Consider the following 13200-nt stretch of genomic DNA (forward strand, 5'->3'; position numbering starts at 1 on the left):
CAGAGGAGGCCACAGAGATGATGAGAGGTCTGGTGCACCTCTGCTACAGGGAAAGGCTGGGAGAATTGGGATAGTTCAGCCTGGAAAAGAAAAGGTTCTGGGTAACCCAATTGTGGCCTTCCAGTACCCCAAGGGAGCCTACAAGAAAGATTTTAGCAGTACTTGGCTGGTAGAATGAAGTTGAGAGTCACATTAAATTCTGAAACTCTTTGGAAGAAAGTTTTGTGTCTTTTCTAGTGAGTCACTGGTCTGTTACTACTGCCAAAGGAAAGAACGGGCAAGCAAAGCACTGCTGTTACCCAGGACTACCTAAATAGTTGTGGGTTTGGTAACCAAGGGGAGATACAGCTGCACTGGAGGGGCTGCACTACAGCACAGCAAAAAACCAGCCCTGTCCCAGTGGCCACCCTGTTTGCACAACCACTCAACCCCAACCCTATTGCCAGCCTCATAAATCTCAGATAAAAGAGATGCCTCTGCGGTAAGATGCTGGCTGAGGCACAGGGCCCCACACTGAGGGGCTACTTCAAGCGCCATGGAAAAGCTGAGCCAGCCACTTCTGTGCTCCACCTTCTTCTGGTTCAAAGGGAGCAAGAAATACTCCCTCACTGAAAGGTGAGAGCCATTAGTAACTGCAGGGACTGATTGTATCCACAGTGGTCTGACAAAATGGGATTGCAGAGTAGGTAATGCACTACCCCAAAAGATATAAACAAAGTTTCCCCCCAATTTTGTTTCCTTTTGTACATACTTTCAACTCCCTCCAAGTCTTCAAAGTTGCCATCAAGTCATTTTCAGCAAATCAAAGTGACCAAGCCGGATACTTTTACTCAGTGCATTTTAAAATTGATTTATTTAAAAGCTGCCTAGAATATGCAGAGTTCAACTTGAACGTGTTAGACTTAGCTAAAAGCCACCCTATTCTCTATTGAAGGCAGGAGTGCTACAGAAAGTAAATACCATCCTATTGTCTCCAGGTTTCTGCTAATCTCTTAGAAAAAAAAAATAGTTAAATAAAAAAATTAACGAATTTGACAGTCACTTTCATACCATGAAATACAGTAACACTTGAGCTGCACTAAGGATTAAAACATGTATTGCCAGGGACAGCTTAGAGCACAATTACACAACCAAAATAAGAATATAATGAAATAAGAGTATCGTGCCTACAGAACTCTCACAACCCTGTTTAGTATTCTTTGCTTCCTGCACTACACCAAAGACATTTCCAAGTGTCCTTCAGCTATCACAACCCCTCGTTTATTAAAGGCTCGTATTTTAAGTGGGATTTGGCACTGATTTCACTCGCTTCCTCCTTGTTCCCCTCACCTTTTCCCTTTGATAGTTACTCCAGAAAGAAACGGGAGTATAATCCCTGCCTTTTCACTGAGTGTGTTCACTCTTTAAACTCCTTGGTCCTCCCCTCTATTCAGCCCTTGCTCCGCGGAGCTCACCCTCGCAGAGACTGAACCATCAGTGCCTTTGCTGCTGCTTTCTCATCTTCCCACACTGCGGGCTGCTATTGCATTTCCCCGGCTGGCTCCACCTCTCCTCTTCCCACTCTCTTTCCTCTTTAGATTCACTTCAAGGCCAACTTCCCTTCCTTGCTGCTGGGCTCACACAGCTGGGAGTGTAGTAAAGCAGGGGGAGGGGAGCGGAGCAGGGAGCTTTTATTCAGCAACGCTTCCTTAACCAAGCAGCTGCTTTGAAGCCCCAAGGTCCAATTTCAACTGCTGAAGTTGCCAGTAATAAAAAACAGCTAAATATAACACTGCTTTCAAAAGGCAGGTTTGAGATGGGGGACTCCACTGTTAAAGCTCTCCAGCTGAAACACCATCAGAATCTGTAAATACACAACTTGGATGTAAGAGCCAGTAAACACTTGCTGGAATGAGTATTTGGAATGACAGAATGGGTTGGGTTGGAAGGGACCTTAGAGCTCATCTCGTTCAGTGGGCAGGGACACCTTCCACTGCCTCAGGTTGCTCCAAGCCCTCTCAAAGCTGGAAAACTTCCAGGAATCCAGGGGCAGCCACAGCTTCTCTCAGCAACCTGTGCATGAGCCTCACCATCCTCAGAGGGAAGAATTCTGTTGCCTCTGTAACAGCAGCTAAATAGAAATTAGGGCCTCGCGGAAGGCAAATTTACATCAATGCTGAGGAGACCACAGGTTAAAAGGATGGCAAAGGAAGCAGGAACCAAGAGCCTTGACAAACAAAGCTACCATTCTCTGCATAAAAAAAGAAATGTTCCATTGATCTTGGCAGTCTGTTTGGATGTGTGAAACTTACTCAGAGCAAAGCCTGAAAGGTGCTGGTAAGAAAGCTGTTCAGGGATGGGATGAGCGGTACCAAAAAAAAAAAAAAAATCACACCAGTGATACTGTCCCTGCAAAGACCAGACCCTGCTCTGCAAAGAAAGTTTAACTGCCATGCCTTAGGCACTTACAAAATCACACCTCCAGGTCACAGAGCCAAAATAACCCGCTGAGAAAAAAAACCCAAACAGGAATAACAACTCTAAAAATAGCAATATTTGAGTTTACACTTTTGGACAATAGTATTTTCCACCCATTCATTTAGCCAGAACAAATTCTCACCCTTTCCAATGTTTGAATTTCCAATTCCTTGTGGCCATTTATTCCTGTAGCACTCCTCTTCCCTTGCTGCCCTTTCCCTAGCTATTTCCTCATAAAATAAATGTATTTTCCTCCCCTATAGCCCATCACTGCAATGCACACCACTCACAAAATCTATATTCAGTAGTTCCCACTCTCTCCCTGTCTTTCCCTGTACTTTTCTGAGACAAGAAGTCTGTGCATGAAAATATTCTTAAAACCATATCCCAGCTGCATTGGAAATAATACTTTTTACACAACTGGGTTTGGGGTGGGGATTTTTTTGTTGTTATTCCTAATGATTACCATGGTTGCAAATGAAAGGGACAATTTCATTCCTTTTCCAGAGACTGAAGGATGGGGAGGGAGGTGATCCTGCCTCTCTATCCAGTGGTAGGGAAGCTACACCTGGAGGAGTGCAGTTAAATGTGAGCTCCCCCTATACAAGATATGGATTTACAGGAGAAAATCCAGCAAAGCACCAAAAGGGGATGAAGGGACTGGAGCATCTTTCACATGAGGACAGTCTGAGAGAGCAGGGACTGCTCAGCCTGGAGAAAAGGCTCAGGGATTATCATGTCAATGTGCCCACGTACAGGATGGGAGGGAACGCGGCACAAACACACACATGAATTTCCATCTGAGCACAAGAAAACCCTTTTTGACCATGAGACTGGTCACACACTGGAGCAGGTCCCCCACAGAGGCTGTGGAATCTCCAGCTGTGGGGATATTCAGATCCCAGCTGGGCAGTCTGCTCTCAGCGACCCCACTGCAGCAGCAGGTTTGGGCTGGGTGATCCCTTCCAGCCCAAACAACACGAGTTCAACGTGAGGACATGTGAGAGAGGAGATAAAACCCATATAGTGACACTGCCCCATAGTTACGACCATGGCCCTGAGGTTGGACCACGGCTGGAACTAAGTTCATGCAGGAAACAGTCCTGCACAGCCTCCTTCACTCCCTGACCAAGGAACAGCTGGCAAGCCTCAGCCACGCCCTTCCTGGGACCTATAGAAATGCCAATAACATGGAGTTTATCTTCTCCTCAGTGGAAGGGAATGCTGATTATCAGCAGCTTTTGATGTGCATTTCTCAAAGCTCAAATACATCCCTCCCCAAAGAAATGGATAAGTCAGCTTGCCTTGAGCAGCATCTGGATCAGCTTTGGACGTGTGTGCGTGCGTGGGGGCAACAGAGATGATGTTGCACTCTGGCTCAATTAATTAAAAACGTGATGAAATGTCCAGAAAAGATGCTGGCCACTTACACGCCCTTGTTTGAAGAGTGAAGATTTTATGCATCTGTAGGACAAATCCTTTTTCACCCCTATTTTTTTCCAAAAGCTGCCTGTGGCTGGCTCAGCTCTCCAGCTAAGCAATGATGGATCTATGCCAGATGCCACAGCAAGTAAGCTCAGCACCTGACTTGACTGCAGCTTCCTCAGTGCAGGGGATCTGATACTTCCAGGGGGTCTAGTTTTATTTCATGAGTCTTATCTTAGATGTCCTGACCGGTAGCTCTGACCACAGCTGCCTTCTCACACAAGTCACTGCACACCTTGACACAGGAGAGCTCACTGAGCTCCTTTTCAAAAGCTGAACAGAGGCAGCACAAAAAATATCCCCTTTCACTCAGAGTTGAAATTAAGGCCTTTGTATGCAGTCACAAAATGCAGCAGACTGACTCACAGTTGAATAAAAAACCAATTTGGTTTTAAATCACATTTAAACCCACTTTTCCCCTAGGAAAGGTTTAAGAACAAAAATTGGACTAATAATACCTCAGAAAACCTCATGTAAACAAAAGCTTAATTGTGAGGAATAGAACAAAAGTGGGCTTTGCTGCTGCTGACAGATGCCTCCTTTCCTGGTGTGATACTCAGCCAAAGGCCTGACAGCACTGAACTGCCAACACAGACAACTCCTCTTCATAACTCTCACATAAACACCACAAATCCAAATTATTAATTGCACCCAGAAGATAACACTGAGGTTTGTAAAGCACTGGAACAGGCTGCCCAGGACAGGGGTGGAGTCACCATCTCTGGAAGTGCCCAAAAACCACGTGGATGTGGCACTTGAGAACGTGGTTTAGTGGTGAACATGATTCTGGGTTTGTGGCTGGAGTTGATGATCTGAAAGTTCTTTTCCAACCTTCAGAATTTTTTGATTCCGTGGCCATCAGGTGGAGTAGAGGAACCTGCAGAGAAGTGCTCATGCTTCTCATCTCCTCACAATCTTCAGTTCACCTGTAAGCAGCCCAAGCACAGACACCTTTGGGCTCAAAGCCCTTGAAGATGTGATGGTGTAGAAACACATCCTTTTCCAGGCAGAGGATGATGAACGGTTTTGGAGCAACCCCAGCCAGGGGGCTGGCTCTATATAAAGCTTCTGCAGGAAACCCTGGCAAGAGGGAAAGTATGGAGAATTATATTACAGCAAATCATAGAATCCCAGACTGGACTGAGTTGAAAAGGACCTTAAAACTCATCTCATTTCACCCCTGCCATGGGCAGGGACACTTTCCATGAGACCAGTGTGCTCCAAGCCCTGTCCAGTCTCGAACACTTGAAGGCATGGGGAGTCCCCAGCCTCCCTGGGCAACAGCAAAATAGGTTAAGTGTCAAGGGAATGCCTCAACAAGGATGTATTATCCAGCAAGGACCAAGTTAAACCTCAAATGCCAGACTCCCACTCAAATACTTTAGAGCTCCAGCAGTCCCCTTAGGGACAGGACAATGTCACCTTGCTGGGGAAGGCTGGAAGGACCATCTTGCCTCACACTGCAAGCAGCAGCCACTCTTAAAGCCTTGATAAGCTGCTGAGTCTAGAAATAGGAGAGTCAGCCTGTCTTCTGCCCATTTCTGTGCAGAGCTTGAAAGATTTATTCTGTGCAATAATGAGCACAACCACAGCCCTTACTTCTTTCTTGGCAGCTTTATTAAAACATTGCATTGCTTGATTAGGTTAAACCATTTCATGTCAAGATTTACACCAACCCTGAAATAAGTAATTTTGCTATGTATGACTTTTTCTTCACTAAGCTGGGGGGAAATGCTCCCTAACCTCTAAACAAAACTGCAGTTAAGAGCTCGGTGCTCACAGCCTCTGAAAAACAGAAGTTTGGCATCCCCAAGAGATGGCTCTATCTAGAGGTCTGGAAAAGCCATGTCATAACAGATTTATTTCCGAAAAGATTATCTGCCAAACACTGACAGCTTTTCAAATTGGCTGTCCAACTGAGCCTTGCTCTCTGCTCATTCCTGCCCACCTGCACTACAGGCAGCAGTAAGAGCAGGACAATATCACAGCCCCACTCTACAGTCGCGACTCAGAGTGTCCATTCCTAGCCACAGGAATCCAAATCCAACCAAGGATTTTTGGCTTCAGCATGACCATGAAATTCTTGCCCAGACAAACGTAAGCCTAGTTCCAGAGGCAAGCGCGGATGGGACATTCCAGGTGCCAGAGAGTCAAGCGTTGACAGCTGGCACTTGGCTCTTCTCTGCATAAAAAGGACCAGCAAAGTGAAACACTAATGGCCAAGGCAACTTGTTATTGGAACTTATTGGATTATTGCACTGCCAGTGCCCTGAGTTCCCATGTGATTATTTTACAAGCTAAAACACCCAGGCAGCAATAATCCTCCGAAAACAAACAGAGAGGCCTAGACCCAGCATGAGGAAATGACTTGTTTTCTCAGGCAGTTTTTAAAGGTATAGTCCACCTCTTGCAGGGATCTTTTCTCCACCCCCCTCACTGTGCGCTACTCCCTGCAGATCAGAAGCTCAAGCTGTGCTTGTGGAGATCTCTGCTCAAGACGTTTCAGTGTACTTTACAGAGGTGAGACTTTGCTCCTGCAACAGACACAGAAACAAAGCTTTGAAGTTACAGTTGAAAGACACAGTTTAAAGACACACCTAAAGTTTTACTGAGGAAAGAAACTTCCAGTGAGGAAAGGAATAACCACAAATATTAGTTAGTGATTAACTTATTCAGAAGACAAAGGAACCTTGTTTGTGTGTGGAGTACCTGCCAAAGCAAGAAACATAATGAGATCATGTTGGTCCCTTCTCACTGCAGAATTGCAGCAGAACTCACACAAATGAAGCTGAAGCACCACTCACCATCATTTCCAAATTGCAAAGCAATGGACAATTATTTAACTTCCTTTCAGAAATACCACGTCCACCACGGCACCGATATCCAACTCTTTCCCTCGGTGCACTGATTAAATAGCGGAGAGCTGTTAGCATCAGGTGTTTTATCATTTCAGCAATGCCATACTCACAGCACACAGAGAGGTGGAACAGCTGGAGGATCACAGGAGACGGAAATCACAGCTCCTGGTGGCCAATTTCCTCAGGTTCCAACACTGCAGGAGGTGCAGTGCCTCTCCCAGGAGCGCATTCCTGAGGAAAGCGGGCAAAAACAAACCACAGATTTCAATAACACAGCCTAAACCGCTACAAGGCATTTTGTAATCTTACAGCACTCAGGCTCAGAGCAGGATGTGTACCTGCCTTCCTGTCTGCACATTTAAGGCAGAATCAGTAAAGCATCTTCTGGCAGGGTCAGTGGATCATGACAAAACCCTACAGCACAGAATCACAGGGAGCCTGGCATATGGCCAGGGGGGCCTCCAGCAGCAACCTAGGACAGCAGGCACACAAAGCCCATCCTGAGATTCTTGTGTAGCACACGGGGCAAGTCGAGACTCTGGGAAGCCAGATCTAGACTCGAGGACTTGCAGCTCCTCCTCTTCTCTTCTTATCCCTACCCAAATTACAGCCCCACGCTGCATTTCAGCCTCATCTATAGCCTTGTGAGGAACAAGACACAGGTGAGACAGAGCCTTCACCCAAACAGCTGCACCTGGAAGATCTCTGCAGCAGCACAAGGAGCCATCACATTCACTATGGCCCCAGCAGGGAGGTGCCAAGAGATAAGGGGAGATTGATAAATAGAGCACCTGCCACAACCATGGCAAGGGGATTTAGGGCAATTTTGGGTGGGTTATTTTGTCTGAGCCTCTGCCCCACAGCTCTAGAACAGCCTGGAAGCAGTCTAGGGCCTGAGGAAATGTGCCAGGGGAGGGTTAGGATGGGTATCAGGGAAAGGTTCTTCCCCCAGAGGGTGCTGGGCACTGCCCAGGCTCCCCAGGGAATGGGCACGGCCCCAGGTTGAGAGAGCTCAAGGAGCTCTCAGGGATGCACAGGGTGGGACTGTTGGGGTCACTCTGCAGGGCCAGGGGTTGGACTCCATGATCCTTGTGGGTCCCTTCCAGCTCAGGATATTCTGTGATTCTACGGTTCATTGACACACAAGCTTTGTATTCTCAACACAAATCAGTGCTCAGCACCCAAGTTCCATCGTACAAAAAGAGAATCCTGCCTTTCAGACCTACTCTGCTCTTGACAATTTTTGATAGCTTAGATTCCAAGAAGAGCACATGAAGAGCTATCCTTGGTATTACACTGAGCTATGATATCAAGTTTTATTTATTAAATTCCCAATGAGCAGCCCTACTGCAAGTTTCTTTGTATAGCTGATCAAAATAAACATGTATGACCTGTCACCCTGTAGTCAGTCTCAGTGTTATCTCTTTGCTGAGAAACACAATGGAGAACAACAACATTCTGTCTTCCACAGCCAAATAATTTTTAATCACCTTAGCCACAGAACCCCTATTGGTAATCTGTCCTCTGGGCCCTCCTCGTTCTTAAAGCAGAGGCTGATAGAGAATTCAATTAATGTGTCCCCTAAGGACAACACATTCAATCACACTAAGTGAGGAAAAGCATGCTCAGATGGAAAAGGAACTCCAGCTCCAAACTTCCAGTGAAAGTCTGTGTCCCAGTGGGCAGAAGAGTCTTATGAAGTAAGGAAGGGCTTTGGGTTTCATCCTTGGCAACAAAAAGCTTCATTGCTGCTGAATTTTCCCCCCTTTTAGGATGACCTGCCATCTTAATCCAGAGAAACCCAAAGGAGTTCTCGGGGTCAAATCTTCAGAAGATCAGTGTTGGGTCTGTTGTGCTGATTTGGTTTTCCCCATCTGTTGACGAATATGTAAATCCTATATGCCACCACTTCCACTGCTCAGGTGCCTAAACGTTATCCAGTTAGCAGAGAAAAAAACATGGATTAAATCACAACCCTTTTTGAAAGGCAAAATTCTCAAAGGAAAGCTGTATTCTGTCTAAGGCTTTGCCTTAGTTGGAACTTTCTGTTGTAGTATTTATCACTGAGTCACAGAATCACAGAATAGCCTGAGTCAGAGGGGACCCACAAGGATCATTGAATCCAACTTCTGGCCCTGTACAGGACACCCCACAATCCCACCCTGTGCCTGAGAGTGTTGTCCAAATGCTCCTTGGGCTCTGACATGCTTGGGACCATGACCACTGCCTGACCATCAGGCCAGAGCATCATCTGGGGAAAGAACTTTTCCCTAATATCCTGCCTAAACCTGCCCTGACACAGCTCCAGCCACTTAGCTCAGCTTCCCCACATCATCTTCAAACAGAGTATTGTGTCCCAGTCACACAGACCTTGAACAAAACCAGCCATTGTCTCACTCAAGCAGGGTAAAGTGTGAAGAATTTCAAGCTCCCCACGCGTGGTCAAAAGTGGTCCAAACCAACTCAAGCACAGAACAAACCTGCAGCTGTTAGTGGATTTGCTCTCCATTTCACACATTTCACAGGTTGGAACTAGATGATCTTTAAGGCCCCTTCCAGCCCAAACCATTCCATGATTCTGTGATAATTTCTTTTTTTTTGCCATTGGACCTGAAGGTATTCCGCAACTCCAGAGGACTAAAGCTTCAAAAACATACATTTAAAATGAATTTCCCACACATCCTGTCACACCAACCTAAAATACGCAGGAGCTGGGTAGAAACCCAGCTTCCCAAACCATCCTGTTGTCAGCAGCTTCAGTGCTGCATAAACATACCCAGGGACAACTGCTGAGTCACAGCAGCAGCACGAGATTATCCAAGGTTTGAAAAATCTGGATTTCAGAACAGAAACCGCTGTGTTGCTGTCAGTTAGCAGCGAAACACAGCATTGGGGGGGGAGGGAAGAAAACAAAGCCAAACTGTTGGCTATGTTGGGTAACTTTTCCAGTCTTCCCAGCTTGTGATAGTGGCAGATGGCCCAGTCTGTAAATTAGCAGTTACCAGATGGGCCCCCTAAGTAGCTTTACTGCAGTAAATTGATTTGTTCGTGGATTTGGTATTAAAATGTCCTTCACTGTCTGGGTAGAGTTTGGCCACAGAGCTGCAAATTCCACTTGATTGCAGGGAAGGCCAAACCCCCAAACATTCCTTTTGGGAAGCTGTTTCCACATGTGGTGGTTACTGGCAAGTCCTAGTCACCAGTCAGGTAGGTGTACTGGAGGTACTTGGCTCTGCCAGAAAGGCCAGAGCAGACTCAGGATTTGGTTGATCCTTGTGGGTCCCTTCAAACTCAGGGTATTCTATGACTCTACCATTAAATTCTGGCCATGGATGACAAATACAGACAACTTTGCAGTGAGGAGCTGGGAAAGGACACCCTGACCTAGGGAAATATCTATGGGGTTGACTCAACTATTTCAGGACACAATTCTCATTATGGCCGAAAATAGGGAAGGAATGCAGCTTATCAGATACTTCAGTGCCATTCATCTGTCTCTCTCCTTCTTCCCTCTATACCCTTTGCCTCTCCTCCAACCATTTTCACAGAATCGTGGAATTCCTCTGTAAATCATCCAGTCCCACCCCCTGGGTCACCTAGACCTGGTGACACAGGAGTGCATCCAGTTGGGTTTGGGATGCCTCCAGAGAGGGAGACTCCACAGGCTCCCTGGGCAGCTGTTCCAGTGCTCTGCCACCCTCAATGAATAGAAGTTCTCTCTCATGCTGAGGTGGAACTTCTTGTGGTTTAGTTTATGGCCATTGCTCCTTGTCGTGCCCCTGAGCACCACTGAAAGGAGTCTGGCATCACCCCCTTGGCAGCCACCTCGGAGAGATTTGTATGGATTGATGAGATCCACTCCCAGTCTTCTCTTCTCCAGACTAAACAGCCCCAGCTGATGCAGTTTCTGCTCACCAGGGAGGTGCCCCAGGCCCCTCATCATCTTTGTGGCCTCTGCTGAACTCTCTCCAATAGCTTCTTGTCTTTCTCGAATTGTGGAGGCCAGAACTGAACACAATACTCTCAATCTGGCCCCAACTATTCTGCTGCAGGTGTTGATGAACCATATTTGCAGATTTTGGCCCTTCTCTGTCTCTCTTGCTGCTCAGCTGTGTTGTGAGCTCCTGTAGCAGCACCTGCTGCCTTGTTGTCCAGGGTAAACTTTGGGTGCTGAAAGGCACTTTTATTTTGTACTCCTAACCAGGATTTTTCCTCCTGTGTCAATGTCTCAAAGAGGATGGAATTACTGGAAAGAAAAGAAGGTCAGTATGTTGTTTTCCTCCATTTCATGGCAGAGGCTGATAGCCAACATTCTCTAGCTCTCGTTGTTATCCTTCCAGAACTCTGCTCAAGTAAGAGGAAATTGTCTCAGCAGTAGTGAGCCGGAAGCTAGAGATTGACATTTATTGAAGTGAAATACTCCACATTCCTTAGATTTCTTAACAAACCCACAAGTGTTTCCATCTTCCTAGAGCTTCTTTGGCATGTCCTGGCATGATATCCCATCAGACTTAGTCCCAAAAGCCTCTGCATCCATATAAGTTCGTGTCAAAGGCTGGCAAACTATGACTTAATCCTCCCAGTGGTGCTCTACAGCTGCAAGGGCTATAAAGTCACCAGGGAAGAGTGACAAACAAAAAGAAATTACTCAAATTTCTGTGAGAGTACTGTCACATGATGGTTTATAGTTCTAATATCTGGATATTAGATATATAGGTCCCAAAACAAACCAGTTTTCCTCCTCAAGCCTGGAGAATTAAATCATTTGTCAGCCTGAACGCTCATATTTCCTCAAGTTACGTTGCTGACAACAGTGGGCAATGGAGCATTGTTCCATCTCCCTTTTTTCCTCCGTATCCATTTCTCCCACTGTTTCAAAATAACTCCAAGTTAGATCTCCCACCACAGGTATAAGTACATACTATTGCTCCTAATTATTATTAACTTGACTCAAACATCTTCACATGCTCACTTGGTCCTTAATCCAACAGTAAATGATCAAAACCTGATCCTGAAAATGGAAAGGGCACCAACGGCTCAACATCAATGGCTGTGATTAAGATACTTTCTGCCTCAGTACTTAGGGAATGTATCCAGCATTGAGACAGGCAGCATCCAAACCCAAACTGCTGTGCTACAAACTGTTACTGCCCAATTTTGTGTTTTTCTGCTGGAAAAGAGGCAACAAGGCCATTTCTAAACCAAGTTTTTACAGGGGAATGCGTGGTTTAAAGGGCTTTGCCTCTAGCTGATGAGATTGTTCAAATTCAGCGAGCTGTAACTGTTACACACAAGCTAATACACAACTATTATTCTCCAAAAGAGCCTGGTTTACAACAGTATCAGTCCAAGGAGACCAGGGGGTGCAAAGCCTGCTGCATGAGAGCTGGAGGAAGTAAACCCTGGGCTCAAGGGAGCGCTGGGAATGACAAGCAGCTCTCTCCCTCTTCTCCTTCAGCACTTCACCCAGTGTCTGGATATCTGGCATGTCACATTTTCCCCAGAGAACTACTTGTTTTCTTTACTATCCCACCAAGCAGTGTCCTACCCTGAGAACCAAGACAGATATTCCTACTGGAATGCAAAACAATCTGGCATTTTTCAGGAGAAGGTTTATTGTTGGAGCTTCATTTCCTGTTGGTCATTCTTCCTTCTCCAACTCTCCTCTGCTGAATCTCAGTTTGTCTTCAGATTTTACCCATGACCTGGGCTGACCTGCCTTTTAACCTCTGTCTCTCAAGCTGCTTGATAGTCCTGTCCTCCTGTTCACAAAACTCAGGTCTCTTGGCAGTGAAGCACAGAAATTTGCATTTAACAATTTAAATAGGAGCAACGGAAGTCCATGTTCCAGGAAATCTGTCTCTGCTGCTTGGGGCCCTGTCCCCATCCTCATACAGATGAGCCTGCCTGCACTGCTCCTCCAGCTGCACCTCAGCCCTCTGCTGCCTTCCAGACCATCGGTGTCTTCTCCATGGAAGCCTGAACTGGTTTTCCTAGATAATTTTGCCAGTCAAGTGGTTATTTGTGTGCTTTTATCAACCTGCCCTGGTAGCTGGGGAGGGCGAGCAGTGAGGGGACACATTCCAGTCCCTCCTCATTGAAATAAAGTTCTGTCTATCAAATAAAAAACTGATATGGGGTGAAAAAAATCCATTACTGTTCAAAAAGGAACGGCGACCCTTTAGAACGGATCTGCTCACTGCAGTGTAAGTTATCCCACCTCACTACCAGCAACTGTCTTTTGCTTCCTCCCTCTGCCCAGACACCAAAATCCCAGTATGCCCTTTCTAGCTGTTGTCATTAATTCCTTCCAGTTCAAGTCCTTCCTGAAGAGACTAAAGCAAAATCCTACTGATAAGTTTGCAGTCCAACCTGAGCACTTGGCTTAGTCTCATTTTGG

The 13200-nt window shown here is 46.1% G+C and overlaps 1 long non-coding RNA gene across 1 annotated transcript; it reads right to left on the minus strand.

The window, feature by feature from the left end:
* Positions 1-5541: 5541 nt before the first annotated feature.
* Positions 5542-7393, minus strand: LOC136292935 (uncharacterized). The gene is made up of 3 exons (XR_010722003.1): positions 7139-7393; positions 6911-7031; positions 5542-6476 (listed from the first exon to the last, which is right to left on the minus strand). It is a non-coding gene; the product is annotated as an uncharacterized lncRNA (long non-coding RNA).
* Positions 7394-13200: the final 5807 nt, after the last annotated feature.

The sequence above is a fragment of the Chamaea fasciata genome, unplaced genomic scaffold (genome assembly GCF_029207755.1).
Source record: "Chamaea fasciata isolate MVZ Bird 193981 ecotype frontalis unplaced genomic scaffold, bChaFas1.0.hap1 SCAF_8, whole genome shotgun sequence".
Lineage (NCBI taxonomy): Eukaryota > Metazoa > Chordata > Aves > Passeriformes > Sylviidae > Chamaea > Chamaea fasciata.